Raw genomic sequence first — 13,917 nt, 5'->3', positions numbered from 1 at the left:
TAAGAAAACAAAGTAACAAAATGATTACAAATAAATTACATATAAGACAGGGGAACCAAAACTACCAGAAAAACAATGTGGAAGGTGCATGAATCATATTGGTGCGGGGTATAAATAAACATACAATGCTGCTGTAAATGATTCAAGAGGCAATGTCTCAATATAGCAAGTGTGTGCATAATAATGAACAAGGCAGAGTCTAAGGGCCCCTTCACACGGCTGATACGCTCACTGCTTTGGAGCGTGTAAACGTTCTGTAGCAGCGGCGTCTAAAGCAGTTCCCATTGTTTTCTATGGGAGCCGGCATACATGCGCTCCCCATAGAAATGAATGGAAAAAGCAGCCCATTCATTTCTATGGCAAGCGCGCGTCTGCCGGCTCCCATAGAAAACAATGCGATCTGCTTTAGACGCCGCTGCTACAGAACGTTTACACGTTTTGAAGCAGCCAGCGTATCAGCCATGTGAAGGGGCCCTAATAGTAAAGCACAAGAAAACCTAGTCAAGTTCCAAACATCACCACAGTAGACCCACTGGAAAAAAGCACCTTTTAAATCATGATGGGACCTTACCACAAATGTACGACACTTGGTCACTTTTCTTTACTGCTATCTGTTTCAGAAAGGCCGATGTTCTATATATCCATTATATATGTACCTGTTACATTGTAGACCCTGTATCCCAATTATATGGTTTTGGTTGAGGCATTTATGGTTTAGATTTTTACCATCATGCTATATTGAGACATTGTCTCTTGAATCATTTAGAGCAGCATTGTATGTTTATTTATGCCCCGCACCAATATGATTCATGCACCTTCCACATTGTTTCTCTGGTTCTTCTTTGGTTCCCCTGTCTTATATGTAATTTATTTGTAATCATTTTGTTACTTTGTTTTCTTATTTTTATTAATTATTTCTAATAAAATTTATTCATTTATGACTTTCTGTCTTTTTGACAACATTTTTTGTATTTTTAATAGCTTGCAAAGAAAAAATGAAGCGACTTTGCAAATAGTATTTATTAAAAATATTCATTTTGGGTCTATAACTCTTATATAGAGCCATTTGTCTCCATGGTTACAGGCTACAAACAAACCCTATGTAGCTTGATCCTGCATTTAAACTTCCTTTCATCTTTCTTCTATCATACATACATTTAGTTGATAGACATGAAATGGGGAACAGATAAAAGAAAGTACGACTTCATAATTAGACTACATGCGGTCTTACAGTTAGATAGTGTCCTCTAAGACTACATAGTCTAGTAATGTGCCAGAACAATGTACCAGTATTGCCTTATGTTACCTGCTTCCTGCTGTACTCTATATGTGTATTATACAGAAATGTCTCGTGCTCAGGAGTTTGGCGGACACTATATCTACTGGGTTTTACACAGCAGACACCCAACAGCAGTTCTCACAATCAGATTCATCTCTGATATGAATGACATGGTAATATATGACTTGCTATCTGAGCATTTAGAACACTTCCTCTAACCCTAGTGTAAAGAAGACTTGGCACTCAATATTCTATTCTCCAAATTATGCAACCACACATGGAATGCTTCATGAATTAGCTTATGTTTGTTTCGGCAACAAAACTTTAAATCATGCAGACAACATTAGCATGGCCCCTGTGTAAGGATGACACAGTATTTCTGAAACATTTCATATTTTTTCTCACTCTCTGGTACATTGGAAGTGGGACCCACATTGTATAATAAATGTTACCACTGAATTTTGAATGTTATATTATCTTCATACTATTGACTTAGGGTAAGAACCCCCTACTGGCACTACCAATGTCTCTCTTCAGTTTTACACGTGATATTAAATGGTACTCTGTGAATATAGAAATAATAGCGTTTGGAAGTTGGAAATCAAAAGACAAAAACAATAAAATGGAAAAACACCTGCATTCTTCAGTGGTTAAGACATAACACTTATTTGAGAAGTCATGCACCCATGTCAGATGAGGAAAAAATTATCTAAAACAAATGTTGTGCAGTGCATGTAAGTGGAACTCTGTTGCTTTTTCATTAGTAAAATTCCCACAGTTTGTTTGTAATCTGCAGAACTAGAAGATTAAACATAGCAGACAGTTCAAACTTAGAATAGACAGTATTATGTTAAGGCCCCATGTTGCAGAAAAGTCCCAGATTCAGCGGGACAGTCGCAGATTCTGGATACTGTTCCACTCAGTGGGAGGTATGTCCCAGATCCAACTCATCTGCATCAGATCAGTTGACTACAATGGTGAAGCAGGGAGTTGTTTGCACCCTGCTTCACCATCTGGCCCCTGTCTCTGCTCAGGGAGTAGTAGGCATAATGTAGTGACATCACTTACATCGGCGCTGCTGCTTCCTGAAGAGGAATGGGAAAGGTAAATATTAGTGTTTTTTATTTTTATTTGGCATTGTGTGGGAACCAGTAGAGGGACATAATACTGTGGGAGCAACTGCAGGACGAATTTATACCGTAGAGGCAACTGGAAGGGGACATTAAACTGAAGGAAGCTGAAAGGGGACAACTGGAGGAAGACATTAAACTATTAGTGCAGGTGTAGAGGGATATTAAGCTATGGGGTAACTAGAGGAAGACATTAAACTGGGGTTAAATGGATAGGGACATTAAACTGTGGGAGCAACTGGAGGCAGACATTATACTGTTGGGACAGGTGGAGGGGAACATTAAACTGGGGAAGGCTGGAAGGGGACATTATTCTGTGGCGCAGCTACAAGGGTACATTTAGCTGTAAGGTCAACTGTAGAGGATATTATAATGTGGGGTAACTTGAAGGGGACATAATACTGTGGGTACACAAGAAGAGGAAGTTTATTCTGTGGGGGCAACTGGAAGGGAGCTTTTGTACCGTGGGGGCAACTGGAGGAGGACATTATAATATGGTGCCATACAAGTCAAGGGCGTTATACTTTGTAGTGGCATAAAGGGAAATTTATGGGAATGTTCAGGATTAAATTGAAAGTGGTTAGAGCAAAATTTGCCCCAGCGCAGATAGTGCGCTGTATTCAGTACCTCTTTCAGTCCTTTGAAAGATGGGAGGTTTGGAAAAGCTGCTTTTTTAGTTTGTTTTTTGAACCAACCCCAGGAGTGGCTGCAAAAATATTGAGCAATATGAATGAAGCACTTACTGTATATTTCTCCTTTCTGCACAATTCTCCCCTGGCTTTGGCTCTAAAAACTGCAGGAAAATCTAAAGCAGCAACAGCAACTTTTCTGCAACATGGAGCCTTAGCTATAATGTGGTTGTCCAGTTCAGACCAATATTGTGAGATAAATGTTATTGTTTGTACATTGAAAAGTTATAAAATGTTCCAATATGTTTTCTGTATGAATTCCTCATGGTTATCTAGATCTCTGCTTGCTGCCATTCATTCTGCTTAGTTACAGTGAATAAAAATCAGTCTGTGGTCATGGTAATATGGTAATATATAGTCCTCTTGCCTGTTCCTGCCTGACACCACCCACTTGACAATACAGAGTTAAACCCCTACTGTACCTCTGCTTTATATAAGCATCATCTTTTACTCATCCTGTAATTTATTTTGGACATTAGAAGGCTTACAATTGTAACTGCGATTTTCCAGATTTACAAGAAAATTTCCCAAAGTAATTTTTTAGGGACCACTTCAGTTCTGAAGTGAATTATAAAGGCCTATATATTAGAAACCCCCATAAATTAGTTAATTTTCAAAACTGCATCTCTTAAAGAATTCAAAACAATATTTGAAAATTTTGTTAACCCTTTAAGCATTTCACAGGAATTAAAACAATATGGTGGTGAAATTTAGACCTTTCATTTTTTTTGCAAGCATACATGCTCCAGACGCGCATAACGCTCCTTCACACCTGCCCCTGCTGTGTGCCCAAATGGCAGTTTATGCCCACTTGTATGACACTGTTGTACCCAAGATAACGTACTTAACAATGTGATATGTGGGTATAAACTGCTGTTTGGGCACAACTGGTCACAGAAGAGAAGGAGCACTATTTTGGTTTTTGGAGCACTTTTTGGTTTGGACATCATGCACTTTTGCAGAGCCCTTGAATTATCAGTAAAGTGGAACTCGCAGACATATGACCCCATTTTGGCAACTTACCAAAATGTATTTTTAACCCTTGAGCGTTGCATTAATTTAATTTCGAGAAATGAATGCACAGCTGATAATGAAGAGATATCTGATTTCAGTGCCCAATATGTTGTGCCCAGCTTGTGTCAGCAGAGACACACACTCCAAAAACTGTTAAATGGGAATCCAGGAACAAAACAGCTTTTAGGAGTGTTTATCTTTAATACAAGCTGGGCACATATTGTACAGTGAAATTTCTGGAAAAATTGCCATATCAACTTTCACCATCAGCTGCGTATTCATTTCTGGCAAATAAATTAACACAACACTCAGAGATTAAAAATGCTCACTGTACCCCTGGATGAATTCTGTCAGTGGTGTAGTTTCACATGTCAGGGAATTCCATTTTACTGGCATTTTAGGGCTCTGCAAAAGTAACATGACGTCCAAAAATTAAACTGTCTAAATATGTGTTCCAAAAACCACATAGTGTTCCTTCCCTTGTGTGCCCAGCTGTGCCAAAACAGCAGTTTATGCCCACATATGACATTAAGTACATTATCCTGTCATACATGTGGGCATAAATTGCAGTTTGGGCACACAGCAGGGCACATAAGCGAAGGAGCGCTATGTGGCTTTTGGAGTGTAGATTTAGATGTTTGGTATTTGGACATCATTGTCATGTGTCCAGAGCCTCTAAGGTATCAGCATCCCCTAGGGAGTGACCCCATTTTGAGAACTGCACCCCTCAAAGAATTAATCAAGGGCTGTAGTGAGCGTTAATTTAAAAGACAAGAATGCTTAGCAGATGGTGAAAAGTGAATACGTAAGCTGTGCGGAGTATATTGGGTACACCAAATTCCCTACTATTTCCCCAAAGGCTCCTATGATTGGGGGTTCACTTCTTGTTTCTTTTCCCTATAAATCTGGGGTATACCCTGATACCATGTGCATCCAAAAAGAGACAAAGACATGACCAATCTTATACATTATCATATCCCAATCTTATATATTGATCTAGTGCTTCTCAGCAAAATCTACAATACTGAACATGAGGTTCTTAGTATACATATTGTTCAAGGTGTATAAGCCCACTAGCCACTTCACAGTGACCTCTTTATAGTGGGTCCCTACTCTACTGGGTGTGGAGCTGCACAGCGACTGCCAGAACCGCAACACGGCGCCCACAGGGGGAGCGACCCAGTGGTCCGGCTAAATCTCTGCCACCAGACCAATCCCCCAGGTTCTGGGTTGCATTGCCCCATGGATACAGCACCACAGGAGCAGCAGACACCATGCAGCACTGCACCATGTGAACTGATCTCAAAAATTCACCTTACCATATTGCTCCAGTTAGAGGACTGAGAGCTAGTATGTGGGTCCCTTTTTGCAGTCTTCTGCTAATTAAAAACACCTGAGCATACCCTGATATACGCTCACACAGTTTATACATTTCCTTCTTGCTGCAGCCAGTTGTGTTCTATTGATTTGCTGATTTGGGTTTTTTTTGTCTTCACATTGTAGAAGCTGTATTTTTTTTTTTAAAAAAAATTTGGCGATGTAACCATTAGAGATTTGCGAGTAGTATTCGAAACTCCCGTTTCGAATAGCACACACTCATAGGAATGAATGGAAGCGGCCATCACGCAGACTTTGCCGGCGTCCGGTTGCTTAACCCCCTGGGTGCCGGCTGCGTCCATTCATTTCTATGGGAGCTTGTTATTCGAAACGGGAGTTTAGAATAGTACTCACTCATTTCTAGTAGCCATATGAGGTCTAATTTTTTTTTTTTGCTGGATGAGATTCATTTTGTAATAATACCATTTTGGGTGCTTATAACTTGAAATACATTTTATTATCTCTTTTTTTAGTAGATTTAAAAAACAAAACAAAAAAATATAAATTCTGTTATTACGTTTTTATCTTTTAAATTCTTTGCCTTGCAGTGTACAGCATGAGTATCAAGTTACCTTTATTATGTGTGTACTATTACAGCAATACCTAATTTATATTGTTTTGTAATGCGTTACTAATTTTGCAGAACAAAAACCCACTTGGGGACATCAATCAATTATTTTTGCATTGGTTAACATTTTTAATTTTCAGTTGACAGAGTTGGTAGAGAGCTTATTTTTTGCGGGACAACCTGCTTTTTATTGGTATTGTTTTGCAGTACATATGACCTTCTGATCACTTTTTATAGCATTTTTTGTGAGACGAGATGGCGAAAAATCATTATTTCTGTCGTTCCGATGTTCACCATTCATGTTAAATGATGTTTCAGTTTGATATAATTAATTTTATATATTAAATGGTCATTTGTTAATTGATATTTTTTAACACACTGCTTTTTTTCACATTTTTAAAAGTTTTTTTGTGAATGCTCTGATCGTTGCTTCAGTAGTATACACTACAATGCACATTGCGAAAGGATCAACCAGGTATGTGGGCTCCTTGCAGCCCGGGATCAATGACCCCGGGATGCCTAAAATACATATCTCGTTATGGGGGGTTGGGGGTGATGGCATCTAAGGGGAGCTCAGGGACAGTGAACGAATTGGTGATACAGGATGTAATAGTATGTCCCTGGTCATTAAGATCCTATTTCGTGCTTGATTGCTAAGAGGTTAAATAGCATATGCGTGAACAAAACAAACAACACTTACTGCTTGGGATGGTGGGGGCTAGAGAAAAAATTCTAATTGTGCCAGAATCAGGGGTATGGACTCAGAGCCTATTAAATGATGCAAAAAGCTGGAGCTGGAGGAGATGATGAAAGGTCCTATTTAATATTGCAATAAACGTCAATGCCAGGCTCAGCGATGAAATGATTCAAGTTTCCACTTTGGAAAATGGGCCTTGTGGTTTTATCCACTTATCTTCTTTGTTTAGATGAGGATACAAGATGTTCCATCACAGCATGATGTTCAGACATATGGTTGTTAGCTCTCCATTTCTTATCATATTGGCCTAGGAGAAGCAAAACTTGAAAGCATTCAGCACATACTTATGCAACAAAGAATAACAATTATGTTTGAGAGAAAATTCCTTTAATTCCAAGCTTTTTATTGCTGCAGTGAACTGAGTTAAATTTCATTGCACGAGAAGAAAGTCTTTTTGGCAAGAAGAATGAAATGATTTCCATGATATAGGAGAACAGAGCATTAAAATACCTCAGTTTATAGATAGATAGACCCTTGAGAAAAAAATAATGTTGCCTTTATCGTTTCTAAAGTAGACCATAAACATTGCATACAGTTAGTATTGGCTAAACCCACTGATTTTGGCAGGACTCTTCCATGACTCTGACTCTTCCATGGCAGCACATAATTGGAATAAAAAGATCACCCAATCCATTTCTCCTGCAAATGATGACCTGCTGCCAAAGGTTTATTATTTATTCTCCTCATTTAAAGTGTATGTCCCATGAAATCATTTTTGAACAGCTGAATAGAGCCTTTCATTACAATTTCAGTGATACCTATATCATGTTTATAGCTGCTTCCTAGCTCTACATCTTTCTGTGTGTGTCATCATCATCGGTTCAGCCTATCAGGGCACAGGTTCACCTTTCCCCAGCACAAGAGTATGGCAGTATTATTACTGGATATATATATATATATATATATATATATAAATATAACTATGCAATGTGCTTAGTAATACTGCCATATATACATACATGGTACTGTGAGTTGAGGATGTAGATGAGTTGAGTACTGTAGTGAAGCAGAAGTCATCTGTTCCCTGCTTCACTACTGTACCCCTGTGTGCTCCAGCACATACAGTAGAGGGAGACATTAAATTGGAGAGGCAGATGAAAAGGGACATTAAATGGGGGGGGGGGGGGTCAGATGAAGAGGGACATTAAATTGGGGGGCAGATGAAAAGGGACATTAAAGGGGGGCAGATGAAGGTGGACATTAAACTGGGAGCTGATGGCGAGCACATTAAACTTTGGAGCAGGTGGTGGTGGGACATTAAACTGGGAGGGCAGATGGAGGAGGATATTAAGCCTTGGTTATAATATGCACATGCTTCTAGAGAAGAACTCAGTGTTATTTGTGTGTTTACACAGAGAGATAATAGACACTGTTATCAACAAACTGCAATTAACTAAAGGTCAGTGCTGTCCATAACAGTAAGAACAGTGAGTGACATCACTTGTCCTGTCTTATCACTCAGATTCTTCACTATGGAAACACTGTGTAAACAATTAGAGACATAATTTCACATAGCAGGAAAACAAAGCAGCATAGCTAAAGCTATATATAGGAAAACCTTCAATTTACAGTATCTACAAGTGTACATAGGATCCTTTAGATGAGAATAACCCTTTAAACTGTGGGGATAGCTGGAGGGAGACATTAAACTGGGGACAGCTAGGTGGCATTAATGTTCCCTTCTAGTTGTCCCCAGTTTAAAATGTCACCCACCAGCTGCCCCATAGTTTACTATCCACCTCCCGTTGTCCCCAGTTTACCAGGAGAGGAACATTATAATGTGGGGGCATATAATGTTAGAGTGACTGTAGAAACATTATACTGTGTGGGGGCACAAAGAAAAATAGATGGAAATGGGAGGAGACAATGTAGAAATGGGTAGAGCTTAATGTGCCATCGTGCACTGCATATTCTGTCCATCTTTCTGTCCTTTGAAAGTTGGGAGGTATGCACATGGTATATACTCCTTGTTTTTTGGTCCCACATGGAATACAATCCAATTTTTCTGGCCCCCACACAGTATATCACCTTCCCCCTCCTCCCCACATTATATGATCCCTCTTTTTTATGATGTCCACACAATATATGACTCAATTTATTTGGTCCCCAAACAGTATATGACTCTCTTTTTCTTGGGCCCCACACAGTGATATGTTAGGCTGCTATCTCTTGTATTACTTCAATAAGTGGCAGCTGATTAATTTACTTCTTCTGTCTAGGCCGGCTTCCGATGCCACCTTCAAGGCCCACTGTATGCGACAGGTCGCCTCCTGGTATATACATATATCCCTTGGTATAACACACACAACATATATATATATATATATATATATATATATATATATATATATATATCCTTACAGGAATGACAATATATATTTATTTCATATCACTGAGAATATCTGGTATGTATAAATATGGCAGTATGAAAGTATTACTTGGTATATAGAAAAGGGAAAAAACTTATGTTCCCTTTGCCATTGGCTGCAGCACAACCCCAAGTATGATTGATCCACCCTCATGCTTAATGGTTGGAGAGATGTTCTTTTCCTGAAATTCTGTGCCCTTTTTTTTATCCGAATACACCTTTGTCCATTGTGGTCAAAAAGATGTATTTTAACCTCATTGATCCACAGGACTTGTTTCCAAAATACATCAGGCTTGTTTAGATGTTCTTTTGCAAACTTGTGATGCTGAATCTTATGGTGATAATGCAGGAGAGGTTTTCTTCTGATGATTCTTCCATTAAGGCTTTATTTGTAGAGGTATCACTGAGCAGTAGAACATTGTACCACAACTCCAGAAACTACTAAATCTTCCTGAAGGTCTTTTGCAGTCAAGCTGGGTTCTGATTTGCCACTCTGGCAAACCTACGAGCAGCTGTCTCTGAAATTGTCCTTGGTCCTTCTAGACCTTATCTTGACCTCCACTGTTCCTGATAACTGCAATTTCTTAATTACATTTCAAACTTAGGAAAGGGCAACTTGAAAACTCTTTGCTATTCTCTTATAGCCTTTTCCTGCTTTGGGGGCTTCCACCACTTTCATTTTCAGAGTGCTAGGCAGCTGCTTAGAAGAAGTCATGGCCGCTGTGTTTGGCACAAGGTTTGGGGAGGCTGGGTATTTATAAAGCTGTAAAATTGTCATCACTTGGCCTTTCCTACTGATGATGATGAACAAGCTATAACCCTAACTGGCTATTTAAGTTCTGAGACCTTGGTCATAGTTATCTGAGCACACAAACCTACAAGACTTCCCAAACTTTTGCAAGGTACTCATTTTCCTTTGTCATTCTAAAATTGATATCAAACATAATAATACACTGATATTGCTTAAAATGATAGACACGTGTTTAATCTTTAACTGTATGCCTTTTAAAGATCATGTCATCTTCAGCTTACTTAACTGTTCATGATAACAGTCATTTTGACCAGGGGTGTTGAAACTTTTGCATGCCACTGTAGCTGTTAATTCCAGGTCTTTCTGTTGCTCTCCACAGGTGGTCTTTGTTTCTTGGACAACTCTTCTGACAACTCCTTTGACTGAAATCTTGTGTAGACCAACTGGTCATGGTCGATTTATGGTGAAATTGTTTTTTTCCATTTCTGGATTATGGCTCCAACAGTGCCCACTGGAGACATAAGTAGTTTAGAAATGCCATCAGCATGTTTTGTAACAATAAGGTTGCAAAGGTCTTGCAACAGCTCACTGTTCTTACCCATCATGAGCTGTTTCTTCTGTGGAACCTTAGTAAGGAGACGTCTTTTTATAGGCCATTAGTTGAACCAGTTGATATTATTTGTCACTTAGTGTCAGGATTACTTTCTAATTCCTGATAGATTTTAGCTGGTGTCAGGACTTTCCATGGCTTTTTTCACCTCTTTCTTCATGTGTTCAATACTTTTTCCCTGTGTCAATTCTCATTATTACACATAACTTAATTTATGGACATCTATGGTTTGATTTCTTTGCCTGTATGGTTCAGATGAGTTGTTACCGATATTTGGTGAGAATTCCATATCAATAGCACCTGTAGAAATATATTTACTTAGGAAATTGGTAACGTGTTCAATACTTATTTCACCCACTGTACTGTATATATCAAGGCATTTACTTCCTCTATTACTGTAATTCCTGACAGTGGCCAGCAGTGGCTGCTATTCTATTTTACCAGGGAGCATGCATATTGGGTGTGCACGCATCAGCCTGATTCTTCCTCCCATAGCAGCACTACTTAGAATTCGCAGACTGTACTGTATCTCCTGTTACTAACTATGAATTCTCCTTGGCAACGAGTGTGAACAGGGAACATAATAGGAATGCGGCACACTCAGGGAGGGAAGAACGCAGCAGCATGGCATACAAACACTTGCTGCAAGGTAAATAATGTATATTGAAGAGTTCATTATTAGCATCAGTAGGGGAAAGAATTTCAATTTTACAGGTGCACTTTAAAATGCATGTATGCTGGGCCAAGTGTGCATTTTTTTTGTGGAGTCCATTTTTAAGTGTATGACCGACTTTACCACGGAGCACTATAAGACATCTGCGTTAACCACTGAGCCATCATACTGCCTATTATTTTGACAGAGAATGTATCTTAGTAGGCTGCCTTGTCATCCTGAAAAAATAATATAAAAAGTAACATGACACAATACGAGAACAGAAACACACATTTCCTATAGTACAGTACATATCATGTTTCTTTCACCCCTAGGGACGCAGCTCTGCTTCTCCACCTGCTGCCGTCTTGTCCAGCCGTACAGCAGCTAATAAACTGTAAGCGCAAGAGAATGTTTAATTATTAATACATCTGTTGTATAATTTTGATATGGGATGGAATACATATTAAACCAAGATTGCTGAAGCCATAGTGCCTCAACTATTGTCACAACACATTTTTTTCTGCTTTACTCTTGACTGGTGCCTGAAGTAAAGAGTCATGACACATTATTGTTCAGCAGCTTGTGACAAGCAAGAAAACAGGGGAATTATATAACAACATGTTGTGAAGCAAGGAAAAAACAAGAATAAGTGATCAAGGTAGAAAGCTACAATAATGGCATCCTATGTACCCATAGAATAGCATAAGCACCAATTTGCTGTTATGTAAGATAACAGAAATGGAGCTTGTAAGTTATAAAGACTACTTCCCATAGCAGCTATTATTCTGTATATGGGGCATCAGACAATCTGGACGATTCTAAGCCTTACCCTATATTCACGCGACAGTGGATATGGGCCCTGTGACGCATGTTTCTTTACCAATAGTCACACATCTGCGTTAACTTCACTGTCAGTGAATGAGGGCTATTCGCATGACCGATATTTTGATGGTCAATTCTAACAGACCATCAAAATATAGGTCATGTTCTATTTGTCTGTTATCATGAATTCCTCCATACACTGCAATGTATGTCTGTCAGACCAGAACAATGGACTGTCATACTGCTGCAATAACATTTACACACAGTGCCTGGGGGGCCTCATAGACTATAATGGGTTCCGTTGGGTGTCCTCTTTGTAGGACTTTTTTTTATCCGCCAATTGCAAGCTTACATTGAGATGGAGTCTCCGGCACAGATGTGAATGTAGCCTAATGCTCACGAAAGGGACACTTTTGACAAATCTAATGGTCATTAAAAAGTTTTGTATTCATTCTATTTAGTTTTTGTTCCATTTTGAATAGCCAAGGGTCGTCTGTTTTGTATCAGTTTTTACTGTCGGTAAAAAGAATGTATGAATTTCATTGGTCTTTCAAATCACTGATGTGCTTTACATTAAAAATGGATCCATTGATTTCTATTGGGTCTGTGTGTCCAAGGAAAGGGACAAAGGTAGAGCTTGTCAATTTTTTGACAGCCAATATATGAACCTGTGAATCCCCCGGTGGGCCCCAAGCCCCAACTGTTGAGTCCTCATTGTACTAATGCAGATACATTGGTCAGGGGCCCCCAATCAAGCACCTGATCCAATGCATCTGCATTTGCCTCAACACACACGGGCCCCCATTAGCTGATCCTGAAGCTGCACATAGTGTCCTCCAGATATATAGGGAAAGTATATATCGGAGGACACGTAGTAGTATAGTAGTAGGCCTTATCACTGATGGCGATGATAGGGAATACAGAGACTTAAACCAGGATTTTATTGAATGGTGCCAGTGGAACCAGCTCAGGATTAATGCTGGGAAGACCAAGGAGATGGTGGTGGACTTTAGTAAACGGAGAGGTGCTCCGACCCCGGTGGAGATCCAAGGAACATGTATTGAGATATTCAGGACCTATAAGTATCTGGGCGTGCTCCTCAATAATAAACTAGACTGGGCTGATCACCTGGAGGCGCTGCACAGAAAGGGACACAGCAGACTCTACCTTCTCAGGAGGCTGAGGGCCTTCGGAGTCCAGGGGACACTTCTTAGGGCCTTCTTCAACTCTGCGGTTGCTTCAGCCAGTGTGGCCTGCTGGGGGAGCAGTATATCAATCAGGGACAGAAATAGACTTGACAGGCTGATCAGGAGGGCCAGCTCTATCCTGGGGAGCCCCTTGGACCCAGTACAGGTGGTGGGTGACAGATACTTTCTGTGGTGACCTCCAAGCGGGAGAACAAATCCCACCCCATGTATGGGACCTTGATGGGACTTGGCAGCACCGTCTGCTTCACCCCAAGTGTGAGAAGGAGTGCTATCGCAGGTCCTTCCTTCCAACCGCGACCAGGCTGTATAATCTACATCAAACCAAGCGAAGATCACTCCGCACAGAGAACTAATGATTATGACAATGACCATGAAGTCTTCCTTCTTTCTCTTCCGTTCCTTAGCTGCTATGGACTCCTAGTATATCTTCTCTTCTCAGCATATGTGTGTCTACACCTGTATTATATTACTGTGTATTATCCTGTATCTGTATTACTATGCTGCTGTAACATGCTGAAATTTCCCCACTGTGGGACTATTAAAAGATTATCTTATTATATATATATATATATATATATATATATATATTTTAACGTAGCTTGTGAGCCCCATATAGGGCTCACAATGTACATTTTTTCCCCCTATCAGTATGTCTTTTTGGAATATGGGAGGAAATCCACGCAAAGACG

The 13,917-nt window shown here is 39.7% G+C and overlaps 1 pseudogene; it reads left to right on the top strand.

The window, feature by feature from the left end:
* The first annotated feature begins 1,582 nt into the window (after positions 1-1,582).
* LOC142211040 (U6 spliceosomal RNA) lies at positions 1,583-1,678 on the top strand (annotated as a pseudogene).
* Positions 1,679-13,917: the final 12,239 nt, after the last annotated feature.

The sequence above is a fragment of the Leptodactylus fuscus genome, chromosome 6 (genome assembly GCF_031893055.1).
Source record: "Leptodactylus fuscus isolate aLepFus1 chromosome 6, aLepFus1.hap2, whole genome shotgun sequence".
Taxonomy (NCBI): Eukaryota; Metazoa; Chordata; class Amphibia; order Anura; family Leptodactylidae; genus Leptodactylus; species Leptodactylus fuscus.
The sequence above is the reverse complement of the archived record's forward strand: the minus strand, read 5'-3'. Positions and strand labels throughout refer to the sequence as shown.